The sequence below is a fragment of the Castanea sativa genome, chromosome 6 (genome assembly GCF_040712315.1).
Source record: "Castanea sativa cultivar Marrone di Chiusa Pesio chromosome 6, ASM4071231v1".
Lineage (NCBI taxonomy): Eukaryota > Viridiplantae > Streptophyta > Magnoliopsida > Fagales > Fagaceae > Castanea > Castanea sativa.
The window spans coordinates 33,926,485-33,933,734 of record NC_134018.1 but is presented as its reverse complement, the minus strand read 5'-3'; the positions used below and the strand labels follow the sequence as shown (position 1 = coordinate 33,933,734).

General features: G+C 35.2%; 1 pseudogene; it reads left to right on the top strand.

The window, feature by feature from the left end:
- Positions 1 to 2,221: 2,221 nt before the first annotated feature.
- Positions 2,222 to 6,977, top strand: LOC142640807 (G-type lectin S-receptor-like serine/threonine-protein kinase At4g03230; annotated as a pseudogene).
- Positions 6,978 to 7,250: the final 273 nt, after the last annotated feature.

Genomic DNA, 7,250 nt, shown 5'->3' with positions numbered 1-7,250 from the left:
GTAGAAAAAGAAATTTAGTTTTAGATGAAACTCAAAAAATCTTGCACATCCTTGTGACTAAGAACAAGAAATCTGGTACATCTTGATAAACATTGGTATCCCAAAAAATTCTTTGGTCTAAACAAAATCAATTGTCTCAAAAATAAGATCCTTAACCTCTAGACAAATCAAAATTCAACAAGATAAAATACAAATCTGGTCTAAAGTTAATCACAAACAATCACAAATCAAAACACTTGAAAAATAGACATATTTAAATTTGACAATATCTCAAGAAAGATTAAGTGAATCAACTATCATATCGATTGAAAATGAAATGTTAGAAGAACTTAAATAAAAAAATTTTATTAGTCAATTTGCATCTAAAAAGTAAGAAAAATAGATTTTAAAGTAAATATATTATAATATAAAAATATTAAATAAATACTAATTTAATTATTACATAAATATATATATATATAAAAAAACTTCATTTTAATTCTCACCTTAGACCTTAAAATGTCTAGTGTCAGCTTGAAGCCATGGCCAGAGAAAGACCAGAAATAAGTTAGGATTTGAAGTTTTTCGTAGTCCCCATGTGTATATTTGTATTTTGCTTTTGTATGATAAAATGGGTTTGTATTATTAGAGGCGGTATTCTCCAAATGCTTCTTTTCCTTAATTAATGAAATCGTTTATTACAACACGCGCACCCAAAAAAAAAAAAATCCAAAACCAAAACCCTCTTAGTGTCATGCGAAAGGACAGGCTGGTCGACCGTAGTCTTGTTAGTTATGTCATTATCATCGTGTTATTAAATTGCTCGAAACGAAAGTGACAAATGGTGCTTTTTATATAAGAAACCCGCGTAATCACATCTTAAATTCTTTCCCACAAAAAGAGGGGAAAAAGATCAACGCAGGGGACAACATTTCAATCAAAAAAATTAAACAAATCCCACAATCTTGACCTCCCTGGCCGCCCTGCTTGTTCAATAATTCAACTTAGTTCACTGAATTGCCCCTCTAATTACAGATTATTATTGTGCTGCCACTCTTTTTTATTAAGACAAATACGACAATTCTGATGTCTGTGTTTGTTGATATATTCAACTAGAATATCATGTCTTCCTCAAAAAAAGAAAACTAATCTAGAATATCATATGGTTAGATTAAACTTCAACTTATTGGTATTGTTTTTCCTCGAACCTAGTTATAGGTTTAATGCACAAATAAAACAGGTTGAAAGAATCGTTGATAGGTAAAGAGCTAGCTCAGTCTTGGTCTGGGAAATTGGAGAACTGTGTAGGTTCAATTCAATGAGTAAATATGTGTGGTTGATTATGGGCCACTTTTTCTTCTTTCTGCTAGTGCCTTTCGAGTTTCGTCCCCAAGTCATCTTCACGTGGTTCTTCCTTGTTATTTATTTGTCATCCTTTGCATAACTTCTTTGTGCCCTGCGAAGTCTATGAAACTAAATGTCAAATGGGAATAGTGCTGCGCATTTTCCTTTTCTTTTGATAATGTGAATCTTGGATAATATGTTAAATCAGCTCAAATCAAGTCAATTCCGACTAGAAAATTGGGTACCAATTATTTAACTAGTACACATCATTCCATATTCCACATCGGTCTAAATGTCAGTCAATATGTAAAACAAAGTGTTTTTCTTTTTTTCTTTTTTTTGTTAACTCAAAATTTTCTATTACTTTATTCACATTTATGATTTTATTTTTCAATCTGAATGTACCTTTTTTTTATATATAAATATTAGTTCATATCGCTTATTGTACACAAATAAACACACGTTTTGTACTGAAATTGTTATTTCAAGTCATGATCTCAGTTCAAAAAGTTTTGAACTGAAGTCATTGGAAAAAATGTATATATATGTCTGTATGCAATAAGCTGTCTGAAATAAACATCATCCACAATTATGCTTTAAGGGTGACAGGGATGTGGTATGTGTAATTTGTCCTATGCAATTATGTATTTCACCCATTCGTCCCAGTGAACTCCATGGACACTGTTTATCTGTCAAAAAGTTACTATGTGGGGGCAATTTTGATAATGGAAAGCAACTCTGTAAGTCAGTTTCGCGGAAAGGAAACAAAATCCAAGTTTCACCAGCAGACCTATGGAAACTGCATGATTAGCTACCACTGTACGCTTTCTAGATAAGTAGAAGATTCTAATCAATTTAGATTTGATTACAACGGTATGCAAAAGAAGAATATGAGAAAAACCATCATCATTACTTGGTCTGTAAATTACATGCTACTTCCTACCATTTTCTCATTGTACACATTTGTACTTTTCTCATGCATTTTGTTTTGCTCCGCTAGAGATACCATATCCTTTAGCAGATTGGTTAGTGATGATACAAGCACTACTCTCATTTCAGCAGGAGAAAATTTTGAACTGGGGTTTTTCACTCCTAGTGGAAGCTCTGACAATAGAAGATATGTTGGAATATGGTATTACAGGTCGAATCCACAAACTGTTGTGTGGGTTGCCAATCGAGACAACCCAGTTTTAGGTACTGATGGTGTTTTTGCCATTGCAGAAGATGGAAATCTAAAGGTTTTGGATGGAAGTGGCAAGCCTTACTGGTGGACAAACATGGAGACATCATCACCTATGTACAGGACAGCAAAGCTAATGGATACTGGGAACTTGGTTGTGAGCCATGTGGAACAAGAAAATCTCACAGAGAGAGTTGTGTGGCAGAGTTTTGAAAACCCAACTGATACATTTATTCCAGGTATGAAAATGGATGCAAGTTTAGCATTGACTTCATGGAAAAGTTATGATGATCCAGCACCTGGGAACTTCACTTTTCGGCAAGATCAAGAAGAAGTGAACCAGTTCATCATCTGGAAAAGGTCTTTAAGGTACTGGAAAAGTGGAGTTTCAGGTAAGATTATTAGTTCTGATCAGATGACCTCTGCGATATTTTACTTGCTATCCAACTTTACCTCGAATTTAGTCCACAATGAGTCTTCTATGCCATATCTCGCATCACCATTATACAGTAATACGAGGCTAATTATGAATTTTTCGGGCCAACTTCAGTATTTGAAGTGGGATACTGAGAGGATTTGGTCATTGATTTGGGCAGAGCCCAGGGACAGATGCAGTGTTTACAACGCTTGTGGAAATTTCGCTAGTTGTAACAGTAAGAATGACATAATGTGCAATTGTTTGCCTGGTTTCAAGCCTAGCTTGCTGGAGAGCTGGAATAGAGGAGATTTTTCAGGAGGCTGCACCAGAAAGTCAATATTATGTGGCAAAAATACTCAGAGTGACATTTTCTTGAGCTTAGAGATGATGAAAGTTGGAAATCCAGACACTCAATTTAATGCCAAAAATGATATGGAATGCAAAATAGAGTGCCTTGACAATTGCCGCTGCCAGGCTTATTCTTATGAAGTATCTAAAATCACACGGCGGGGTGGCAATGGCAGTTCTGCATGCTGGATATGGTCAGAGGATCTCAACAATCTTCAGGAGGAGTATGACAGTGGCCAAAATCTTCTTGTACGAGTAGCAATTTCTGATACAGGTAACACTTTTTCCATATCTGTAAATGTTTCATGAATGAAAGTTCATGATTGGCAAACATACATTTTAGCTGATGTAATTAAGGTATATTTGAAGATTAGAAAGTCACTGATATAGGAACTGCTCCAAATTAGATCTCTTAGGCTTACATTTTTGCTTTGTTGTTTCCATTGAGTTAAGAGGATGTCTGAAAACCAGGGGTGATCCTCCACTCCTAATGACAGAAGGGAGGCTACTCAGTCCTTCCAAACACTGGAGTTATTGGCATTAAGTTGGTTCACCACAAGCCTTGTCTAAACCACTAAACTTGTAGTAAACATATCAGGCTAAGGTTGTTCTTACCCAATTGAGTAATTCGTTTGGTTCCTAGGAATGTTCCAATTGATTTAGCTGACAAATATGACCAAATAGCTTGTGTAATTATGATCAATTGATAGTCCTTAGGTTTTAAATTGACAGGACTGAAATAGTCCAAATCAGCTGAAATGGGCTCCAGCCTCATATAACATCACCTTAGAACTTATGATCTATATATTAATGATATGTTTCCAAGATTCAGTCAGATTTATATTAAAGAATCCATAGCCTCATGCTTGTATTATACGCTTGACAAGTGAAACACATCACCAATATGGTCAATCTTGAAGTAGCAATTGAGCCAAAGCTTGTTGGGTAGTGTTTCTGAATTCTAAAGTTCTAATTTTGCAGAATCAACTACTAGAAATTGTGAAACTTGTGGCACAAACATGATTCCCTATCCCCTTAGCACTGGACCTAAATGTGGTGAACCAATGTACTTCAATTTTCACTGCAACATCACCACAGGCCAAGTTAGCTTTGAGGCACCTGGTGGCACCTTCCGCGTCACAAATATCTATCCAGAAAAAAGAAAGTTCATCATCCAAATAAAAGACGCAAATAATTGTGGGGATAGGAGCTTACAAGACAAAATCCTGCAGCTCAACCAGTCATCACCATTTAAAGTGATCAGCTGGTGCAATTTTGGGCAGGCCAACTTTAGTTCTGACTTATCATTTAAAGGTGAAGATGAATCTGAGATTGGTTGGGATCCACCACCAGAGCCTACTTGTTCTTCACCTACCGACTGCAAGGACTGGCCAAATTCAACTTGCAATTCTACTGGAGATGGGAAGAGAAGGTGCCTTTGCAATTCAAACTTTGTATGGGATAGTTTGAGCTTGAATTGTACTCAAGGTAAGGAGATGTTACTGGGCAAAAGTATGCAATAATGTTCATTATTATTATTATTATTATTATTATTTGGATAGAATGAATTAGGTCAATGCTGCTAAGGTTAGTGTCATTGCCAATATGGATTTTGTTGGGCAAAGATTGAATACAAGTGAGACGTTCATTTTCATTCTTGCAGCTGGCAATTTCGAGCAAACAGATGGACATTCAACAGGAAAGATGCCCCTGTCACTGATTATTGCAATAGCTTTTACAAGTGTAATTGTCGTAATTATTCTCTCAACTACTATTATTTGTATCTACTTTTGGAGAAGAAGGATCGGCAGAAGACAAGGTAAACTAGTAACCATTAACCATTGCTTATTTTACCCAAAATTACCTAAATTCAAGTCTTATTTAACATGACTTGCCCACAAATGAGTAATTCAGTTGATATATTTGAAATCAGAAAATGGAGAAATTGCTCAGAAAAGTCCTGTGTTTCATGTATACGACAATGAAAGACGTGTCAAAGACTTCATTCAATCAGGCCGGTTCAAAGAAAATGACGCAAAAGGCATAGATGTACCATTTTTTGATTTGGAAAGCATACTAACTGCCACAGATTGCTTCTCGAGTGCAAATAAGCTTGGACAAGGGGGGTTTGGTCCTGTTTACAAGGTAATGATTCATTTCTTTACACTTTGTTAACTTGAGTTTCACGTTTTTCTTAGTTAACAATGAAAGGTATATTTTGAACTCAAAAATCAGGGTACATTTCCAGGAGGGCAAGAAATTGCTGTAAAGAGGCTCTCAAGTGGTTCTGGGCAAGGTCTAGAAGAATTTAAAAATGAGGTTGTGCTGATTGCCAAACTCCAACATCGGAATTTGGTTAGACTTTTGGGCTATTGTCTCAAAGGAGATGAAAAGATGTTACTTTATGAATATATGCCCAACAAAAGCTTAGACTTCTTTATATTTGGTTAGTCTCTACATTGAATTTCTAATGCATTTTATCACAAGGTATAGTATCCTTATAAAGATAAAAGATTGCCTAATATATTGATTAAAAGTTAACTAATAATGTTATGTACTTGGGATAAAAAAAATCTTGATCTTCAAAGATCAAAAGCTATGCAAGTTATTGGATTGGGACATGCGGTTCAAGATCATTTTGGGAATTGCTCGTGGGCTTCTATATCTTCATCAAGATTCTAGATTGAGGATTATTCATAGAGATTTGAAAACAAGCAATATTCTACTAGATGAGGAGATGAACCCCAAAATCTCTGACTTTGGGTTGGCAAGGATTTTTGGAGGCAAAGAAACTGCAAGAAACACCAACAGAGTAGTTGGAACATAGTAAGTTTATGTAGAGCTTAATTTAATGCAGATTGTATAATCAAATCCTGCTATCTCAATTTCTATCACATTATTCAATCCTTCAACTTTCTTTGAGAAAAAACCATTTAGTCACCTACATGATTCACTGATTATTTTTATACTTATTAATGCAGTGGTTATATGTCTCCAGAATATGCCTTAGATGGGTTTTTTTTCAGTGAAGTCAGATGTTTTTAGCTTTGGTGTTGTTGTGCTTGAGATTATTAGTGGGAAAAGGAATACAGGATTTTATCAACCTGAACATGCTTTGAGTCTTCTAGGTTATGTAAGTTTGCTGAATTTTTTTCATACCCATCAACCTTTTGGTCATCCTCTCTACTTCATAACACTTTCACTCTTGAATCGATTCCAGGCATGGCATTCGTGGAAAGAAGATAAGGCACTGGATTTAATAGACCAGACACTATGCGAAAGTTGCAATACAGATGAATATTTGAAGTGCGTAAATGTTGGGCTGCTGTGCGTACAAGAAGATCCAAGTGATCGTCCAACCATGTCTAATGTTGTTTTCATGCTTGGCAGTGAAACTGCAACTCTTCCAACCCCTAAACAACCAGCTTTTATTGTTAGGCGATTGCCTTCTAGCAGAGCTTCTTCTTCTAGTAAACCTGAAACGTTCTCTAATAATGAGTTAACAGTGACTTTAGAAGATGGGCGATAGTTCTTGAGGTTCAATTTCTAGCTAGTCTTGTACTTCTCTCCATTCATCAATGTTACAAAGTTTCAACTTTCAAGTGCATTTTATGTGTAATTTTTTGTTATAGGGATATACCCTATTGAAATATATGATTGATGGAACATTCTTCCTTCCATAACTTGAGACTTTATAATTTATTTTAAGGCACCTTTTCTATTCTAAGTTTTACCCTTAATATTGTCACTGTTTCCTAAATACTAGAGCACCGTGTAATGTATCGAGCTTTGAGTCATCTAGCTTTGACTTTGAAATCAAAAGTAAGGTCCTTAATTATGTGAACTTTCCCAGTTTTTCTAGAAAGCAAAAGTTTTCTCAAGCTCTAAGTCAAGCATGACAGCTGGAATGCTTTATGAAAAAAATAAAATAAAATAAATCTAATTTGGATCCCAACTTACAATTTAATGGATTAAGTGTTG